The sequence below is a fragment of the Scyliorhinus canicula genome, chromosome 11 (genome assembly GCF_902713615.1).
Source record: "Scyliorhinus canicula chromosome 11, sScyCan1.1, whole genome shotgun sequence".
NCBI lineage: Eukaryota > Metazoa > Chordata > Chondrichthyes > Carcharhiniformes > Scyliorhinidae > Scyliorhinus > Scyliorhinus canicula.
Window position 1 is genome coordinate 7391609 of NC_052156.1, and position 22652 is coordinate 7414260.

Here is a 22652-nt window from a genome sequence, read left to right on the forward strand (position 1 = left end):
TGCTCTAAAATACTTGTGTACATTTTATGAAAGAGTTGTCTCTGATTTCCCTTTGGCTGATAATTCCTAGTTCTTAACTTTGCTCTACTGCTATTTGAACCCATTGTCATAGTGTATACGCCTTGTTGTATGTTTTGTTGTGAAGAGCTAAAAATTATTGAGCTCCCCTCCGAAAAGTTGCACCCAGAAAAAGCTGGAAGACACCGATTCTGGGATCTATCCAGCTCGCAATGCCTCGCGAGATCACGTTGGAATGTGAATCCCACCCACTGCGGCGTGATGACTTTTTAGAAAATCTGCATATTAAAGCAAGACAGCTAATCTTAATTTAATGTACAGATTCCTGAGTTACCCAGTGTTGGGATCAATTCCCTTCACCTTGGAGACCTTGAGTGAACGCCGTTTAGTACTGGTTTCCACAAACGGAATGGCGTTCCTGGGAGTCTCCCAGGGGATTGGAGGACCCGAGGTGCATGGCCTTCGGGCAGGGTGGTACTGGTGATGCTGATGCCACACTGCCAGTTGGCAAGGGCACTGCCAGGGTGCCAGGCTGGCATTTCTTGCGCATGTGCAATCGAGCCAGGGTGCCCATTTAAAATGCTGTCCCGATCTCTTGCTACACTGAGGCGTTCTGGCAAGTGGTGCTCCTCAGTGTTCATGTGAGACCTCAGCGAGTCGTGTTTTATCACGGTTTTCAGCGCATCAACGCCGGGAAACACGTGGCTAAACACGCTTGCTAGGGAACTTTGTTCCCATTTAATTAAATCGCACCCGTGATTGTTTAAACTTCAAACTTGCTGTCCTAATGGAGCATTGAAAGAGGCAATGGTTTAGTTGCAACAGCACCATGTTCAGGCAATTAAAACTTTGAATAGTTAATCTGGTCAGTCATGCAACAAATTCCATTTTTATAGCACTTCCAATGTAGCTAAAGCACCCCAAGTAGTTTCGCAGGAGCACTAGAGTCACAGGGTGCAACCTACGGGCCACGTTGCGTCCGAAATGCGGCATGATGGCGTGGCATGGCCAGTAGAGACCGTGAGGTCCCTCTTCCAGGATCTAGCCACGCCTCACAAGATATAATGCGATCTCGCGAGACGTCGCAATCTGAATCCTGCCCACAATCACTATCTTGCCAATTTGCATATTAGAGTGAGACAGCTTGGCTCACTCTACTAGACGTTCCCCTCATCTCCCGAGGTGTTGGGATCTAGCCCCTTCCTTTCGGACACCTCGGGTGAGTATCATTCAGTACTGCTCCCCACAAACACGCTCATCACTGGACTCTGTTCAGATTTGGTTAGATCGCACCCATATTTTAGAACACAAAAAGAGGCCCTCAGGCCCATCGTGTTTGCGCCAGCCATTAAACACCAATCCATTCAAATCTCTTTTTTTAGCGCTTGTATGCTGTGGCATTTCAAGTGCTCATCTAAATGCTTATTAAATGTTAGGAGGTCTCCTGCCTCTACTACCCTTTCAGGCAGTGAGTTCCAGATTCCCACCATCCTGGGTGAAAAAGCTTTTCCTCAAATCCCCCCTAAATCTCTTGCCCCTTACCTTAAATCTTGCCCCCTGATGACTGACCTCTCTACTAAGGGGAAAGGCTTCTTCCTATCCACCCTATTTGTGTCCCTCAGTAATTTGTACATCTTAGTGAGGTACCACCTCAGCTATTTCTTCTCTAAAGAAAACAACCGCAGCCTAACCAGCCGCCCTTCAAAGCTGAAACGCTCCAGCCAGGCAACATCCTGGTGAATCTCCTCGCCACCCTTTCTAGTGCAATCACATCTTTCATATAGTGTGGTGACCACAACTGTACTCTAGCTGTGGCCTAGAGAGCGTATTATACAGCTCCATCATAACTTCCCTGATTTTGACGATTTCCGGTGTTGGCCATGGAGTGAGTGGTCGTATATTTGGTGGATCCCGCTCTACCAACAACTCAAGGACTGCAGCAGTTCAAGAAGGCAGCTCACCATCACTTTCTGAATGGCAGCTAAGAATGGGCAATAAATGCTGAGCCTAACCAGCGACGCCCTCATGCCGTAAATGAATTTTTAAAAAAAGGAAGGGGGCCTTGGAGGACCTGGTTAAGGTGGTGGAGCCGCTCAGGGCGGCAATTGAGAAAGTGGGGCAGAGGCTGGAGTCTCAGGGCTTGGCGATACAGAAGGTGGAGGAGGTGGTGGGGGAACAACTAGAAGAGGCTGAGAGAGAAGTTGGAGGACCTGGAGAACCGCTCCAGATGACAGAATTTAAGGATAATCAGGATTTCCGAGGATATCGAGGGAACAGCCGCTGCCAAGTATGCGCCAAGGAGCAGTTGATGGGGGAGGGGGCCATTGATCGGCCCCTCGAGGTGGATCAGGCGCACAGGGTTCTGAGGGGGAGGCTGCAGGTGGGGGAGCCGACGAGGGCATCGGTGGTGCGGTTGCAACACTTCTTGGACAAGGTGAAGAGTTTGCAGTGGACGAGGCAGACCAGGAAATGCACCTGGGAAGGGAGTGAGCTGTGGATCTGTCAGGACCTGGGTGCGGAGCTGGCAAAGATGAGAGCTGGATTCAACCAGATGAAGGTTGTGAAGGCGGTGAAATTTAGGGTTTTGTACCCTGGCTTCTTGTGGATGACTTTTGAGAAGAAAGTTTTATTTTGATTCACCGGAGGAGGCAATGGACTTTGAGAGACCATGGATTGGGAGGAGTGTGAGGACACTGAACTTGGAGAGGAACTTTGAGTTTGTGGTAAAATGTCTGGGGTGGGTATTTTGGGATGGGTTTCGACGGGGAGTGGCGAAGGTGAGGGTGTTTTTTTCCGTTCTTCTTTATTGGTGGCTGGGGGATGGGCGGATTGAAGGGAGATGGGGATGTTACAGGCCTTGGACAGGGGCCACCGTGCTAGCTGGGCGGGCTAGTTAACGGAAGTGAAGTGGGGGTTGCCAGGAGGAAGGCAAGGCTAAATTTCATTCGGCACTGTTTTGCCCATCTTTTTTTAAAAATAAATTCAGAGCACCCAATTATATTTTTTTTCCAATTAAGGGGCAATTTAGATTGGCCAATCCACCTAACCTGCACATCTTTGGGTTGTGGGGGTGAAAACCACGCAGACACGGGGAGAATGTGCAAACTCCACATAGACAGAGACCCAGGGCCGGGATTCGAACTCTGGTCCCAGTGCTAACCACTGCGCCACATGCCGCCCTCTTGTTTTGCCCACCTCACCAGCCTGTCTATATCGCCCTGTAATCCACGGCTTTCACCTCGCTAATTACCACACCACCAGTTTTTGTGTCATCTGCGAACCTATTGATCATACGTCCCACATTTACAACTAGATCATTAGGGACCCAACACTGATGCCTGTGGTATACCACTGGACACAAGCTCCCAGTCACAAAATCAACCTCCAACCGTCGCCCTCTGCCTCCTGTCACTAAGCCAATTTTGGATCCAATTTTCCAAATTGCCCTGGATCCATGGGCTTTTACCTTTTTAATCAGTCTCCCGTGCTGGACCTTGTCAAAAGCCTTACTGAAGTCCATGTACATTACATCAATTGCACTACCCTCATTTATAAACGTGGGCACCACCTGGAAAATTCAATCGCATTTGTAAGACACGAGTTCCCCCTGACAAAGCCATGCTGACTATCCTTGATTAAACCTTGCCTCTCCAAGTGGAGATTAATTCTGTCCCTCAGAATATTTTCCAATAATTTCCCTACCACTGATGTTATTACCTGGTTTTTCCCCACTTCCCTGCCTGAATACTGGCACCATATTTGCTGTTCTCCAGTCCTCTGGCACCTCAACAAATTTTTATCCAACAAAATTTGACTTGAAGCTTAACAAGGTATTAAGAGAGGTAACCAAAAGCTTAGTCAAAGAGGTAGGTTTTGAACAGCATCTTAAAGGAGTAGATGGAGGTGGCGAGTTTTAGGAGGCAATTACAGAGCTTAAAGGTCGCATAGCTAATCTTATGGCTTGTCTGAACCATTGCTGCAATTTGCATTTCTATGCAGTGCAGTACGTCACCGTAACATGTGGGACAATTTGGCACTTGAGCTGACGGAGGAATTGTACTCATACAAACCAAACATGTTGAGCTTTGATAAAGGGTCACCTGGACTTGAAACATTAGCTCTTTTCTCTCCCTCCAAATGCTGCCAGACCTGCTGAGATTTTCCAGCATTTTCTCTTTGGCTTCAGATTCCAGTACCCGCAGTAATTTGCCTTTATTGGTAATTCATCTCCTGACTCTCAAATAAAAATAGTAAATGCTGGATAGATTCAGCAGGTCTGGCAGCATCTGTGGAGAGAGAAACAGAGTTAAGGGTTTGAAACGTTAACTCTGTCCCTCTCGTCACAGATGCTGCCTGACCTGCTGAATCTATCCAACATTTTCTGTTTTTATTTCATATTTCCAGCATTGGCAGTATTTTGCTTTTGTTTCCTGACTCTTAAAGCCTGTCCACCATCTATAAGGCGCAAGTCAGGAATGTGATGGAATGCTCAACTTGCCTGGAGAAGTGCAGTTTGAACAACACTCGAGAAGCTTGACACCATCCAGGACAATGCAGCCCAATTAATCAGCATCCCGTCCACCATCTTATACATTCACTTCCTCCATCACTGGTATACAGTGGCTGCAGGATGTACCATCGACGAGATGCACTGCAGCTCCTTTGACAACATGGCCTCTACCACCTATAAAGACAAGGGCAGCTGACGCATGGCAAAATCACTGCTTGCAAGCTTCGTTCAAAGCCACACACCATCCTGACTTTGAAATATTTTGCTGTTTCTTCACTGCAATTGGGTCAAAAACCTGGAACTCCCTTCCAAACAGCACTGTTAGTATACCTGCACCAGATGGACTACAGTAGTTCAAGAAGATAGTTCACCATCTTCACAAGGGCAATTATGAATGGGCAACAAACACTCCGCCAGCCAAGCACTGTATAAGCCCAGTGGACATGGAACCAGATAGGCAACACTTCGGCCTGAGAAATGTCCACCATGGTCCCCATCTGCAACAATCACAGATTTGCCCCAGCCACAATGAACGCCACCTTAGGGACTTCTACATGGACGACAGACCAGCGACGTATGTATGAGGAGCTGCCTAACGGGAACAAACTATGACATTTACAAATCAAAAACTTCTTCCGTAAGGAGACAAAAACATACCCACAGATGCTGCGACAGTCAGTGATAGAGGAGCTGTTGGATGCGGGCGACTAAGAGCGGGGGAACCGTGGGGACCTGTATGGGTGACTGTTAGAGAAGGCACTTTTCCCGTTGGACGGGACAAGGGAAAAATGGGAGGAAGAACTAGGGATTCAAATATGGTGGAGACTCTGGAGCGAAGCACTGAACAGCACAAACTGCACCACCAACTTGCGCAAGGCTAAGCCTAATGCAGCTGAAAGTGGTGCACAGAGCAGACCTAACCAGAACCCGAATGAGCAGGTTCTTCTCGTAGGTGGAGGACAAACCACCTCGGAGGCTGGTTTAGCTCACTGGGCTAAATCGCTGGCTTTTAAAGCAGACCAAGCAGGCCAGCAGGATGGTTCGATTCCCGTACCAGCCTACCCGGACAGGCGCCGGAATGTGGCGACTAGGGGCTTTTCACAGTAACTTCATTGAAGCCTACTCGTGACAATAAGCGATTATTATTATTATTACATGAGGATATGATAGCTGTAACTCAGCAGTCAAACTGTAATATGTAATATAAAATGTGAAAACCAATAAAAAGATTTTTTTTAAAAAAGGAATGGGCAACAAATGCTGGCCTTGCTGGTGACACTCACATCCTAGGAAAGAATAATAAAACAAAATGTGGGTAAGAACATCGCTTAGAATAAGCGCTAGGTTATGCAAATCACTGTGGTGCAGTTAAATTTGTAGATCAATTTGTTTCTTATGGCCTCTGTGAGGAGAACTAACAATCATTGAAAGCTGTTAAGGCCATTAAGCAAAATTGTGCTTGAACCAGTTTGGCCTTGGTTAGACATTAGTCTATAGTTCAAAAAGCTGTTCCTAATTGGGCACTAAATTGACTGTTTCACACAAGCTACCAGAATGGATGGAATGACGGTGCCCTTGTGAAGTTAACAGTAAAAACACGTTGTTTGGATGGATCAGAGGAAGCTTTAAGGTGCTTTGATCTTATGAAAATGCAGTTAAGGGTATGCTTGCAATTCTCCTGTCGCCTGCTGCATTGAGAAATATAAAATGATTGGCTGACTATGCTACTTCTTTGAATGGGGCTCTTCTGAATTAACACCATATTTGACAGCTTCAGTTCTACCTTGTGTCTGATGGGGAACAGCAGCAGGCAGTGAATGTAAACAGGAGAGAAACAAGGAGGCAGGTATAGAGCCACTATTCCCAAAATCAGAACAGCAGAGCAATATTTCCTTCACTATGTATCTAATCAACGCTGTAGCTGACCTTCAAATCCTTCATATTGTTGCTGGTTGTGCAAAAACAGAACCAACTCTGTCCCCATCACTTTTGATGCAGCTAAGTGCACATTTTGTCAAACGCTATGCCAAAGGTTTATTCCAGTTAGGCTGGCACTTCAATAGAGCGCTGAAGGAGTGCTCATGCACTGTTAAAGGTGCCGTTTGTCAAATAAGTCATTAAAATGAGGCTCCTTTAGCCACCTGAGCTGAGAGTTAAAAATCCCAGGGAGCTATTTTGAAGAAATGAGGGACGTTCTTTCAAGTGCCCTGGTCAATATTTATCTCTCAACCAACATTTCAGAAATATGATATCTGATCATTATCATATTGCTGTTTGTGGGAACGTGCTGTACATATATTTGGCTCTCATGTATATTATACTATGTTAGGACATCGAACCAGGTCCCAACATTTGTTAGAATACCGGAGGAGAACCCCAAACAATTTTTCAATTTGTAAAACTGTGAGGAAAGGATACTTCACTCCAGCAGTGATAACTCTGACCAATAGGTATCTTTTATGCTAAAACAAACTGTAATTCAATCCCAGCCCCGGGTCACTGTCCGTGTGGAGTTTGCACATTCTCCCCGTGTCTGCGTGGGTCTCACCCCCACAACCCAAAAAGATGTGCAGGGTAGGTGAATTGGTCACGCTAAATTGGCACTTAATTGGAAAAAAAGAATTGGATACTCTAAATTTTCAAAAAAAACCCTGTAAATTAAACACAGAATTAACCACATTAACATCAAAGAAATGGCTTTACAATTATCAGTTAAACAGTTCTTAAATAAAAGGAAAAACTTGAACATACTATCTACACCTGCCACTAATTCTAATTAAGTAACCCAGTACAGTTCAAATGCCTCCTACTTCCTTAGCTGTGCAGACCTTTGGAGAGAATTCCTTTCAAGAACAGTTTCAACATACCTCTGCTCAACCTAACACATTTGGCAAAACTGCTGTTAAACTTAAAATCCTGCAATGGACTGCAAAACTACAGACAGATCTGGCTCCTCCCATAAATTACTTCATCTATATCCCACTAAGCTCCATGACCTGCTTAACTAGAACTAAATACAATCCCTCATAAATTATCGACACTCCAGGGAATCACCAGCAATCACAACTTCATTCCATACTCCATTAGCCTTTTATCTGTAACCAAGTAAGTGGTTGAAATGAATGATTACCTCACCTTTTACTACTCTTTAATTACAGCTTTAGTAGACCCACTGCTAGCGTTTTTAACAACATTACTGCAACAGAATATAAATTATTATACATAACAACTTCTATATTCATCCCAATTGTAACAGTGCTCATATTTCATTGGCCTTTTGGCATCCTGAGGTTGTGAAAGATGCTATATAAATACAAGTTCCTATTTCTATCTTCTACTGTGAGCCTGCAAAGGGCTTCCCTAATAGCCACAGGTTTAGTGAAATAGCTCCATTCTCCAGTACCCATCCCATCAAACTCATATAGTTGTGTCCAAAAAGATTTGTTTTCAGCTAAATGGCATCTGATAACTCTCTTAGGTTGTTGCGATTTAAAGAACAGAGAACAATACAGCACAGGAACAGTCCCTTCAGCCCTCCAAGCCTGAACTGGTCATGATACCACCCTTGGCCAAAACCCTCAGCACTTCCTAGTGCAGTAACCCTCTATAACCATCCTATCCATATATTTGTCGAGATGTCTTTTGAATGCCGTTACTATACCTGCTTCCACAACCTCCCCAGGCAGTGTGTTCCCAGGGATATTAAAGGAGCTGTGGAGACAGTTGGGGGCACGGATGCATGGGCCAAATAACCTTCCCCTGCGCCATAAATCTTTTTCTGTTTGGTGCAGCACTTATTTACCTCTGCTGCATTGAGCACGCTGTAACTCAATGTTGCGGATGTGTAAGAGCTCGCTAATTATGATGTTAGAACCTTGAACAGTGAAATGGTCATCCTGGTACAGAGTTGTATGCTTCCTTTTGTGGGAGAAACGCGCCGTGCTTAGCACTGATGATTCACAGCACCAGGGACCCGGGTACGATTCCCGGCTTGGGTCACTGTCTGTGCGGAATCTGCACGTTCTCCCCGTGTCTGAGTGGGTTTCCTCCGGGTGCTCCGGTTTCCTCCCACAAGTCCTAAAAGACGTGCTGTTGGGTGAATTGGATATTCTGAATTCTCCCTCAGTGTACCAGAACAGGTGCCTGAATGTGGCGATGAGGAGATTTTCACAGCAACTTCATTGCAATGTTATTGTAAGCCTACTTGTGACAGTAATAAAGATTATTATATTGTAACAATGGCCTGCTGCCAAGATTCCTGCAAATGTTTATTCCTTAATTTTAAACAAAATAGGAAATCAATTTAGACCTTGTATTGACATATTTGGTAGCTGTGCATAAGAGGGCAATGGCGTTCCCCGCAGTTTCTTTAACATTGTTTAATTTTACCTGCCTGATGAGTGCATTTTATAATGCTGCAGAATACTTCCCCTCGGGCCATACTGTGACCTCCTGGGAAAATATTGGCAATAACTTTGGATTCAACAGAAGGAACTATACAGCAGATAATAAAATATAAATGTCTGAAAATCCCCAGTTCGCTGTCCTATCTTGGCTTTGAACAGGGAAACAGAACCTTGAAAAGCTATTAAAAAGACACCTATGATTGTACCGGCATATGAATTTAGAAGCTTTTCAGCTCATCTTTATTTTTTAAAGAAAGCATCTCAGCGTCTGGTGAAGAAATCTCTGTTTGAATGTGCAATACTTCCACTAATTTGCAGTTGACGTTGTGTGGAAACCTTGACATTTTGAGCGCATGAAACAGGCTTTACAGCATTAAATTTAATCTTTTCCATAATAACGAGGAGCTCTCAGGAAAAGGCCCAATAGGTCACTCTTTCATTCAGTAGCTTTAAGCTCTTTGTGTGCTGTTGGAACACTTTAATCTTTGAGAATAATAACAAGGACCTTCGGTGTTTTCCCTGATTACGGCAGAGTTGTCTTCACCCTCTGCTATCCTTAGCTAGAGCTCTGTTAAACTCTGGCAATTCCAAAGGCAGACATTTCCCTGTTTACCATTCTCTCATTCAGCCTCCATGGCCTCATCCACTCTATCTTTACCTGACCATATTTATGTACTCTGCCTCCTACTTCCAACACACAACCCCTTCCACGATCAATGGGAGAATCCTCAACCGCTAAGATTCTGTACTCTAGAATTCCCCTTCCTATCACGCAGCACTGAGGCAGTGCTACATTATCAGAAGTATCACCTTACAGAGGCCCTCTTGACGTTTTTGATTGGGTAATAGTGAGTGGACAGCCTGTTTTACACCTCTCCTGATTTTTATTTCCTTTGAAGCAAACGGGCAGTAAGTAATCCACTGACCAATGGAGGAGAAAATTTGCTCAAATTGGTATTGTTAAAAAGAGCAATACAAACTAGCTTTTAATTTTAGAGACAATTAACACCAAACATGACTTAAATTTTGTAAGAAAAACCTGCGCATGTCCCGATTCCAGGATTTCTGCCACTATATCCGGCGGCAGCAATTTTCACCAAGGTGGGATAAGGGGCAGGTATCAAGTCCATATCCTGCACTCCCAACCTTACTGCCTCCATTGCGTGGCTAGGCATCTCAAACCACCCCCTGCCTCACAATTTTTGTGAAGTCGGGCCAGCCTCTGGATGACTTGTGTTCACGCCCCTTAAAGGAGTCATGGACCATAGTCACGTATATAATAATAATTTTTATTGTCACAAGTAGGCTTACATTAACACTGCAATGAAGTTACTGTGAAAATCCCCTAGTCCCCACACTCCGGCGCCTGTTTGGGTACACTGAGGGAGAATTTGGAATGTCCAATTCACCTAACAAGCACGTCTTTCGGGACTTGTGGGAGAAAACCGGTGCACCCAGAGAAAACCCACACAGACATGGGGAGAACGTGCAGACTCCACACAAACAGTGACCCAAGCTGGGAATCGAACCTGGGACCGTTGTGCTGTCAAGCAACAGTGCTAACCACTGTGCTACTGTGCTGCCCATATCACAAACCCTTTAAAGCTGAATTTAAAAGGTCTTACCCATATTGTTCCATGCCCCCTCAATGCCACCTATATGGTCCTTCCATGCCCTCTCCAAGCCCATTCATCCAGTAAGCATTGTGCACAGAACTAATGAACCATATAATAACATTGGAAAGTCTTGAAATGCTGAGGAAAATAAACACCCATTCAGAAATCTGCTTGAAAAAAAATGCTATTCTTACAACAATTTTGTCTAAATAGACATACAGACATTGACAAAACAGAAGAAAGAAAGAATAACTTTCTTTAACCTCAAAGATGTTGAACAATAAAATAAAGCACTTAATTTTCACCTGCCAAAACAGAATCCCCGCTGAGCTAATCCATTTGAAAGTTTTATAACTCAACCAAGCATTCATAATTCAGACATTGGAGAACTGTATCAAAATAGATTTCTCAATGTTATTTGAACCAGTACTATCCTCCACTACTTCTTCTCCCAAGTAGCCTTAATAATGAGCCACTTATATATAAATCACAGCTGCCCAAAGAATCTTTTCTTTAAAGGAAAGCATTTCTTTAGAGAAATTTGGGTTTCTCTGGAGATGCTGACTCTTTATTGAGGTATGGTTCCACGAAGTCCGATTGCTTTCTGATGCCTTACTGAAGTGTCCATTCTTCATGAGTGAGTTTCCACAGAATGCTGTTGAGCTGTTTGACCGTGAAGGGCATAGGGACAAGACTAAGCCCGAATCTGTCCTTACTCATAGCCCCACATTCTCTTGCAACAACGTAGTAACCAGGAGTAAGAAACATGGGTGATTCTTCTTCTCTTGAACTCCAAGTCCAAATGTAGCTGATGAAACTGAAATTACTTGGGTACACCCGATGGAGGTGGTGGCAGTTGGCGAATTGAAGTGGAATTGTTGCACATTTTACTGTGGTTGTAAAACGCGTTTATTGGAGTGTATTAACACGCCTCCGTGTTCGACGTGTGCTTAACACTACTAGGCTCTGTTGTATGTAATTATTCAGCTCTGGGAGTCGCCAGTTGCCGTATAGACAACGTCACAAGTATTCCAAGGTCAAGTTCAAAGTAATAAAGACGATACACCGATTAGTAAAGTTCAAACGATCAATATTTATTATACAGTTATAATAAATACTCATGCACACACTAAGAGACTAAGCTATAACTAAACTTAAGTGAACAGAATACTTATCTAACAGGAACAGGCAAGGTCAGAGAACGAGGCCTTCGTCCTGGTCTTGTACTGCAGCCTTCAGCAAGCGTTCTGGTACTTGGGAGTCTAGTGGGCTTGGATCGCGTAGCGAGCGTTGAACTTACGGTTTCGGCGGCTGGTGCTCAACGGCTGGAGTCAGGATGCAAGATGTCAGTCAGAGCCGGAGCACGAGTTTAACAGACCGGGCTCTGTGGGGAATTTGCTTTTATACCCCTCTCTAATGTCCTTGCCCCCTTCTAGGCGGGCTCTACCTTTCGGTACCGATTGGAGCGTTTCCAAACGGTTACCTTCGAAACCCTCCAATGCGGGGGCTTCCCTCGATGTTGGGGGGTGGTTTCGATATTCTTTACTCTGGTGCCATCCTGTCTACACAACCAATTAAGTGTCACATTGAGATGGAAATGTTGCCATTGTTTGTGCCTGGATCTGGGCTGCCTCATCAAAATGTTAAGCGCTTTGCCATTAACACCTTTGGCTTGGAGATCTTGCACCTGGCCAGAAAACTGGTTTGCTGCTTGCAAAATGCTAATTAGTTGAGAGCAGGCTGTCTGTTCTCACTAAACAGGCTTTTCCTGCTGTCTTCCATTTTAGTTTGGCTCAGTGTCCATTTTGCGTGGCCAGCATGGCTACAGAATCTTCCAGGTTTATACTCCAAATTGACCTTAGTTTATATGTTTTTTCACTTCTTCCTGGAGATCTCATGCTTCTGAGATGTCATGCACGAGGTATCAAGTTGAGAGATACTCGAAGGGTCAGAGGATCTTTTCTATCTGATTCCAGACTGATTCAAGAGATGGCGGGACTGTCATATGAGGAGTGATTGACTAGGTTGGGATTGTTCTCGCTGGAGTTCAGAAGGATGAGAGGGGATCTCAAAGAGACTTATAAAATTCTAACAGGACTAGACAGGGTAGATGCAGGGAAGATGTTACCAATGATGGGTGTGTCCAGAACCAGGGGTCACAGTCTGAGAATTCAGGGTAAACCATTTCGGACAGAGATAAGGAGATATTTCTTCACCCAAAGAGTGGTGAGACTGTGGAATTAATTACCACAGGAATTAGTTGATGCTAAAACTTTGAATATATTCAAGAGGCAGCTGGATACAGCACTTGGGGTGAATGGGATCAAAGGCTATGGGGAGAAAGCAGGATTAGACTATTGAGTTGGATGATCAGCCATGATTGTGATGAATGGCTGAGCAGGCTCGAAGGGCCAAAGGCCTCCTCCTGCTCCTATCTTCTATGTATCTATGTATCTGCCATTGTTCGCACGGCAGTGTAGAGGTAGTCTTCCCGCAATGGGGCTCAGAGAGCTCTCATGTTCAAACCTCACTGCAGCTAGTTGTGAAATTAAATTAAGTTTTGTCGATTTATGGGCTGGCATCAGAAAAATAATGATCTTGAAAACTGCTGATTGGCGTAAAAACTGAACTGGTTTGTAAAAGGGATTATGCAACCTCTGTTACTGCCATCCCCAGACTCCAGTGAAAATTATGTGATTGACTCTTCACGCCCACTAAAGTGTCCGAGAAACCATTCAGCTATACACACAATTGCTGAGAATAAATATTGTGGAAGCAGGAATAGGCTTTCTAAAGTGCTGCCTTGTCAGAATTATCCACATTCTGAGAAGATTTTTTTTGAAAAATCAACAAACATCTCCTGTCAAACATCTAACTTGAAATTTCCTGGTTTCTCGGAGTCAGACAGTGGCTTTACATATTAGGGCAGAGGCAGTACTGGAAAAATCCATTCTTAATGTAATCTTTTGCAGATTAAAAGGGAAGAACTCTTTGCATTTAATGTACTCGTTCCTACAGTAATGTCGTTGAATTATTTTATGCTGCCCATTCTGCCCACAGTACAAGTAATTAATACCACTTAACAATTTATAACGGGTTTAGAAAATGCAAACCCAATAAATGAGTAGGTGGGAGACGAGTTATTCATCCAGTTACTGAATTAAGATATTTAATAACACGGCAGGAAACTCAACTAATATCATCTCAGTTCTGTCCAGAAAGAGGTTAATCCTAATGAAGCATGACAGCTATCATTATGTCTGAATTAGATTAGATTGCATTGGAATATTGAATTTTTGCTTTCATGTTTCACAGTTAGTTGCTTGAATTAATAATCGTATTGTTGATATAGGCATACTGTCGTCTTGTTTGCCAAAAATGAAGTGTTAATAATCAAGTCTGGTTTTAAGAAGCATCTCCATGCTTGTCTGTAGTTGAGTGTCAGCCGTGGCTCAGTGGGTAGCTCTCTAACTGTTGAGTCATAAATTGTGTGTGTCCAAGCCCCATTCCAGAGCCTTAATCACATTATCCGTGCTGACACTTCGAAGTAGGACTGAGGCAGTGCTGCACTCTCAGAGGTCCGGTCTTTTGGATACAGTGTTAAACCGAGACCTCGTCCAGTGAATGTAAAAGACTACAGCGCTGTACAAAGAAGAGAAGGGATGTTATCCCATTAATCTGCCCTTTAATTAACGCCTAAAGCAAATAATCTGGTCAATTATTTCAGTGTTGTTTGTGTGATTCTGTTTTGTGCACATTGGCTGTCGAATTTCATACGATACACAGTGACTACAGTTGAAAAGTGGTTAATTGACTATGGAATACTTTGGAACTTTTAATTTTGTGGAAGTCTCTGTATAGATGCAAGCTATTCTTTCTATGGATATGAGAATGGCCTGAGTCTGTTGGTCTTGACTGGAGGGATGCTTTCATTTGCTATTGGCACCTCAGAGTTAGTGAGGGGATAATGTGTCAGGTTTCCCCTGTTGTGTCCTATCCAGTGACCTATGCTGGAAAGTGGAGGTAGACATTGTGTGAGCACCTTATGGATGCAGTTCTGCCACATGTCATGGTCGGTTACTCACTGACATTCACAGACGAGAAACACGGATAAAGAGGTTGCTGGAATCCAGGGAGAAGTACACCAAGGTATCTCAATACCTATCGGAGTAATGGTGGCAAGAAAGGTGCCCCGACTTAGAGATCCAATAGCACTTTTCAAAGAAAGGAGGGAGTCTCCCTGGTGTCCTCATACCAACACCACCAAAAACATTTGGACCGGCCATTGGCTTCGCCGATGTTTCAGGACTTTGCTGTGAACTGGTTGTTGTGCTTCCCTGTACAATACCCGCTGTATTTGAAAAGCAATTCACCATCTTGCAGTTTTTTGGGGGACGCAAGTTCATTTAATGAAGTAGCTGAACTCGGCTTATAGAATCATAGAATTTACAGTGCAGAAGGAGGCCATTCGGCCCATCAAGTCTGCAACTGTCCTTGGAAAGTGCACCTTAACCAAGCCCACACCTCCACCCTAACTCCATAACCCAGTAACCCCACCCAAACTTTTTGGACACTGAGGGCAATTTATCATGGCCAATCCACCTAACCTGCACATCTTTGGACTGTGGGAGGAAACCGGAGCACCCGGAGGAAACCCACTCAGACACGGAGAGAACGTGCAGACTCCGCACAGATAGTGACCCAAGCTGGGAATCGAACCTGGGACCCTGGAGCTGTGAAGCATTTATGCTAACCACCATGCTACCGTGTTGACCGTGTTGCTATATCATAGCTAATGATTTAAAAGCAGCCTCGGAAGAAACGAAAATAGCACTGCTCATCGCAGGGCATGAAGCTAGAGAAATATATAATGGCTTTAAATATTGGAAAGGTTTAGACAGAACCAAATTGGAAGTAATTTAAAAAAACATTTGGACAGTACTGTATGCTCAGAGACCAAACTGCACAGGGACTGAGTGAAGCAAAACTCAAACAATCACTATCGGAACAGAAAGGGTTCAGTCCAGAAATCGCGAGTGAAACGTCCAGATCGAAAGGAAAAAGTAACTTGAACTTTTTACAAAGAAAAAACGCTGAAATCCACAGTAAAATGACGTCTGAGCACATTTTACAGTCTCCGGGGAACAAAAGACGAAAATCTGCATCTACGCATGCGCAGGAAACAGAAGCCGCGCATGCGCAGTTAAAATCAGCCGTTTTGCATTCTGCGCTTGCGCAAGCCGTGCATGCGCCGTTAAAAAAAGTTTTGGTCACGGATCGTTCTGCGCATGCACAAGCCGCACATGCCCAGTTGAAAGGAAAGATCGCACCATTCGAAGATGGTTCTCCGCATGCGCAAGCCGCGCATGCGCAGTGGACAAAAAAATGCACAGTAAAGGAAGATCGATTTGCACATGCGCAATAAATTCCTACGCATGACGTTATGAACGTCATGATGTCAGAGGACCCGGACCACGGCCATTAAAAGGGAAATGCCCGAAAATTGGAAACAAGAAACTTAAAGCTATAAAGCCCAATTTTCTGACCTTAAAAGACAGAACAACGCCTGAACTTACACCAGCAGTTGAAAATAACTCTCACAACACCCTAGAACAAGCAGTGTGCACCACCCAAAGTGCAGAGAACAATACCAATTCCAAAACAAAAAAAAGATGAAGTAAACGATACCAAATCCAAAACAAAAAAAGATGATTTGTTTTTCGAACAATACTACTCAGACATGGTTGAGTTGGTTGAGTTATTCGAATATGCTGATCACAGCATCAGCAACACGGTCGCAAAGCTCAACATGACTCTACTGATGGTAGGTGAATCCAATACCATGGTGCCATGGCAGATTGTGGATACATTGGATGACAGCAATACCCAAGACAAAGACGACGCCACACAGTGAGCACAGAAAGACTCCACAGAGAGAGCGATGACAGGCTCCACAGAGAGAGCTATGAAGGACTCCACAGAGCGAGCGATGAAAGACTCCACAAAGGGAGCGACGTAACCCTCCACATAGAGAGTGACGCAAGCCTCCACAGACAGCTCGTTGAAAGACTCCAAAATGGAAGCAAGCAAACACTCCATAGCGAACACCATGCATGAACAATACCATGAAGGTCAACCCACCGTATCTGAGCAACCACAAGCAGACTATGAAAGTCCACCAAGCTCACATAATCAAGAAGAAGACAATGTAAATCTACCCACTGCATGCGAAAACAGTGACAATGTGATCACACTCGACATACAGGAGGTGCAGGATCAGAGCGAGACTGACATATCTCAGCTTGTCTGTACAGAAGCAGAATAAGGCTACTCATGAGTCCAGAGAGACCACGTCAATAGAAATCGTGAAGATTTTGACTCCAGAAGAGCAGCACCAAGACCCACAAGAGAATGAAATTGTGAAGATTTTGAATCCAGAAGAGGAGCACCAAGACCAACAAGAAAGAGGAATCAAATCCACCACAAATGACTCCAGAAGAGGAGCACAAAGGAAGCAAAGAAGAGGAATCAAATTCACCACAAATGACTGATGTCAGCAACATCAATGCATCATCAGATCATTCTCACCATTCTCTAGACGAAACGTTCAGTGTTACAGATACCACAAAGGACACTCGCACCAATAACTGTGACAATGTCTCAAATTATCCACACGGGACACTCATTGAGCGCAACAAGAAAAACAAAAACCACAAGAAGAACAGCAGAAACAAGACCAACAACAGCAAGAACAAAAACAACATGAAGCGCAATAAGAACAACAAAAATCGCAAGAAGCACTGCAGAAACAAGAACAACAACAGCAACAACTAAAACGACAAGAACAACGACAAAAACAGCAAAAACAGAAGCAACAAGAACGACAACGAAAACAACAAAGACAGAAACGACAAAAACAACAAGAACGACAATGAAAACAACAAAGACAGAAACGACAAAAACAGCAACAAGAACGACAACGAAAACAACAAAGACAGAAACGACAGAAACAACAACAATGAAACAACGACCTGTACAAAATGGTACAACTCTGCACATGAAGGACAATGCCACAGTACACTGCAAAACAATGACAAGACTACAAACATGCCATGGGATGACAACGAATCTCACAAATTCACATCTACTCCAGAACAAGCAAGCACACCAGCTTTCAAGGCAGATGACACACTAAATCGGCACCACAAGCACAGAAAAAAGTCCATGTCAGTCAACATCAGTGGTTCAACCATTCAAACACTTGGGATGACTTATTGGTTACTTAAAAAACAAGAACACCGACAACATGCACAACGGAGTTGCAATATCAATATCACCACGTCAACAACGAAAAAGAAAAACTCAACGATCAAATTCATCAAGTTTGGACTCATAAATGTTTTTATTAAGATTGGACTCATAAATATAAATTGGCTTTGTAAAATATCCAAAATCATCATCACTGTATAGATACACATATCATAAGTAATCTGACTGTTTTGTACAATTTTCTTTTAACAATGTACAGAAAATATGTAAAGAAAAAAGGGGGGATGTGGTGATTGTATATCTGTGCAGATGCAATATAACTGAGCAAGCACGAGAGGGAGCACGGGAGAGATATAAATACACATGAACAGGAAGTCAGCACACACTTCACAGGAACGGGAGCTGGTAGCAAGACAGACTAGCAGCACAAATGTAACTTTAAGTTAAGCACTGAAGAGAGAATGAACTCACAATAAAGCATCTACTTCAACTTTAAGACTACGAGCTTTATTAAGACACAAGGAACAACACATGCTCTTTTTCAATAGAGTGGGCATGGTATCCTTCACATCCACCCAAGAGGGTCGATGGATCCTCAATTTAATATCTCATCTAAAATACAACAGCAGCATTCCTTCAGTTAGTGGGCTGGAATGTGAGCCTCGACTTTGTGCTCACTGATCTGGAGTGGGACTTCAGCCGATTACTTTCTGACTAAGAGAAGCAAGATTGCTCCTGACTGAGCCATGGCTGACAAGGTTGCAGTTTAGGTTTCCTCTTCTTCACCATCAATGTATTCATCTTAGATTATACCAGATAGAACCAAAGGGCTTGTGTCTACATGGATGTTGACCATACCCGTCTCTGCTTCCCTGCCCCTTCCTTATAACTGAAAGCTTCACAGAAAGTGATGGAAATACTCAGCAGATTAAGTGGTTTCTGTGGAGAATGAAACAGTGAACATTTCAGGTCAAGGGACCTCCAGTGGCGGCCATGGTGCGAGTGGTCGCACATTTGGTGGCTCCCGCTTGTGGCGGTGCTTTTGGACCTTTTCCCCGGCTGTTGAGGAAAAACGGTGCAGGAGTGGGGGAAGGGAGGTTGTCCCACCGGTGGATGGATTTGGACAGGAGTGGTTTCAAAAGAAAGGAGCAGTTGTGAGAAGCTGTACCTGCGACGCAGGGGATGATAGCGGAGGCACCTGGGTGGTCAGGGACAGGGCAGGGTGGGCCCTCTCCCTGGCACCCGGGGACATTGGCACTGTCAGCTGGCACCGTATTTGTCAGTCCTTGGTGGAGATGGGGGCATGTAGCCAATGGGAGCCGGTTCAGAGCGTCCGCATTTGCAGTCTGCATGCCTGGGCGCTGCAAAAACGGGTACTTTGCTGCCGCAAACAATAGGAATCATCGCTGTATCCTGGCAGATGCGATTGGCGGAATCACATTGCGTCTTTAAATAATCCCAGCAGTGGCTTGTGGTCCGTTATAATGGTGAACCAATGCCCATAAATGTACTGGTACAATTTCTACACCGCAAAGTCGATGGCCAGTCCTCCTTTCTCATTCTGGGCATAGTTGCGCTCCACAGCAGCTAAAGCCCACGATGCCTAGGCAATCAGACTCCTGTCCATCGTCCATAAGGTGGATAACACCGCCCCAATTCCTTACGGAGAAGCATCAAAAGTGACCAAAAGGGGCTTTGAGGGGTCGTAATGAGTCAACAACCCTGATAATGACAACCGTGCTTCACCCTCATGAAGGCTTCTTCCTACAGACCTCCCCACTGCCATTTGTGATATTTCTTCAGTAGCATGTGCAGTGGTGCGAGGACGGTCACCAGGTTAGCGATAATTTTCCCGTAATTCATGTGTCCTAAGAACGACCCGCAATTCGGTCGCTTCTCTGGAGTGGGGGCTTGTTTAATTGTTGGACCTTCTCTTCTACTAGGTGCAGACCATCTCGGTCAACACAATGCTCTAAGCATATGACCTCTTTGGCGTAAAAAACACATTCTCCTCTCTTAAGGGAGACACCTGTCTCAGAAAACCCGGCGGAGGACTACCCCCAAGTTGCTCAGGTGCTCCTTTTCGGTGGTTCCGGCAACCAGGAGGTTGTCCATATAGACCGCCACTCGCGGTTGGCTATTGGAGGATCTTCTTCATTACTTTCTGGAAAATGGCACAGGCTGATGACACTCTAAATGACAACTTTATATTCATGTGTTTCAAAGGGGCTGTTTAGCACAGGGCTAAATCGCTGGCTTTGAAAGCAGACCAAGGCAGGCCAGCATCACGGTTCAATTCCCGTAACAGCCTCCCCGAACAGGCGCCGGTATGTGGCGACTAGGGGCTTTTCACAGTAACTTCATTTGAATCCGACTTGTGACAATAAGCGATTTTCATTTCATTTTTCATTTTCATGTACGGAACGATCTGTCTGGGCTATATGCAGAACAATATTGTTCTCTGTACCTCGGTACACGTAACAATAAATCCAAATCCTCTGTGAATTCCCCTCCACTGGCTCTGGGGAACTGTCTTGCCTGGCTGCATCGGCCCTCAGCCAACAAGCCTGGTCCCGATGGTGTTCAGGAAAGTGTGGGATCCCATAGGTCCTGCTGCTCGTCTGAATAGGGGGGCGTCCAGCGCTATTCACTGCCATCCCTGACATACACTGAAGCGCCTTGATTCCCATCTCCGTGCTCACCCATGAGAGGGAGATTTCTATGGTCCTTTTTAGGTCCAATGAAGGCTCGGCCAACAATTTCCGCTCGGTCGCCATGTTGTTTAGGCCACATACAATGTGGTCTTATGGTATCTCGGGTATAGATGACCCATAGTTGCAGTGATCCGTCAGTTTTAGTAATCGTGCCAGGAACTCAGTAACTGACTCACCCGGGGTTCACTTGGCCATATTAAATCGGTATCTTTGGGCAATGACCGACAGCTTGAGGTGGTAGTAATTTGGCACGAGTGCAGCCATCTCCTCAAACGTCTTGGAGTCTCGGGACGCAGAGTAGGTTAGGCTCTTTCTGACGTTGAAAATGGGGGCCCACTGGTGGTCTAAAGAATCACTATCTTCCCCAGTATTAGAGTTCGCCTGAAGAACGCACATACTCCCCGCGGACTGATCCCAGTCTTCCACACTTGCATCAAACGCGTCAAACCAAAAAGCGGCATTTTGAAACAGTGCAAACCGAGCTCCTTTGCGTTGAGAAATAGCCGTCTGAGTCGCCTGCAGCACTGTCTGTAGTTCCACTTCATCCTCGTCGCCAATATTGTAATCGATGAGGTGTCCCGAAAGGTGGGTCAAAAGTAGTTTATTTCCCATTACAGCTAGAAAAGACAGCAACTAAACAACAGACCAAGTCCCAGCCTGGACCATCCTGAGATGCTGGCTCCTTCCTGTATCAGCTTTTATCTCGGGGAATTAGCTTCACTCCTCAGGGGGAACTCATACTCCACGAGCTCAACGGAGATCAATTGGGTCGTCCCTGTGGGTCTGCTGGGGGTTATAACATCTTGTTTCCCCTTAAATGCATCTGTGTTATTTGCCTCATTTACTTCTTATAGTCGCAACTCTCGAATTAATGACTCATATTTATGACCTCAAATTTAGCAGTCAAAGTAATGACAGTGCTCCTTTTTATATTTATTAAAAATGTTTTTTTGCTTCTTTTAATCACATTGGGAGGGTATTCAGTGAATACATGGGCCAGGAAAGTGTGTGGTTAAATTGGCAGTGCATGGGTCAGAGGTAGGGATGTCATAGTTGGCCTCTGCAGATGAAGGAGAGGAAAATAAGCCATCTTTTCTTACTGCTACTTGCTGTTTAATGCAGTACGTGAAATTATTACAGCATTCCTTAAACTGTCCTTGTTTAAGTTAATTGGCCGGGGCTGATTGCACAGTTTTATTGTGAGAGGATTGATGAGGGGATTGATAGTATTAGGCCTCAGAGGGTGCTGTCTCCTCTGGCCCAACAACTCTCCGATATCCTCATCCCTCTGATTCTGGCCTCTTGTGCGCCCCTGATTTGAATTGGTTTCGGTGACTGTGCCTTACAATTGTCTCAGACCCAAGCTCTGGAATAGCCTCCCTACATCTCTCTGCTTCACTTTCCTCCTTTAAGGCACTCCTTAAAACCTACCTCTTTATGCTAAGGGTGCTGTATCAATACATGCTGTTGTTGGTGCACAAGCAAAGGCAGTGAACCGCCAAAGCTTTCTCTCCCCTTTTCCAAACATCACCCGCGCGCTGTTCGAGGGCAGTGTGAAGAAGCCAATGTTATCTGTACCTTCTGACCCCCTCTCTAGGAACCCACAAAACATTAGACCCCAGCTTGATGGTTTGGTGTTGTACCTCCTCTGTACTGTACCACGCTGGTAGTTATCAGTGTGCTGTGTGGTACCTACAACACTCTCATTTTTAAAAGTGCCTTAAATTAAGTGGGATCGGTGGGACTTTCCAGTATTGGAAACATCCTGTAAAGTCAGAGGTTTCCCATTAGCACATAGCCCGTTCCCTGGATAATTTAAATGGCATAAGCATGCAATTCACAGTGGTCCTTTGATAATCCAGCTGCATTAGTACAAAGCAAATTCTCTGACGTTTAGTATGAGGTGACTGTGATTAAAGATTTTATATGATTATATCTGGACCAATCAAGAATAATAGCTGCAGGATTTCTTTTATAAATTCACTTAACATTAATGTTACTACTTAAGTGACTTGTTTTCGTTGGTTTTGTTCAGATTTTTTCTCTCCAAAATGCCTGGGATAATGAATAAGTGATTGGCTGCAACAATCCAACTGATAGCAGTGGGGTTGATCTTATG

The 22652-nt window shown here is 44.5% G+C and overlaps 1 protein-coding gene across 2 annotated transcripts in view; it reads left to right on the forward strand.

The window, feature by feature from the left end:
* Positions 1-22652, forward strand: part of LOC119973745 (MICOS complex subunit mic25-like) — a 486022-nt gene that overhangs the window by 133953 nt on the left and 329417 nt on the right. The window lies entirely within an intron of this gene.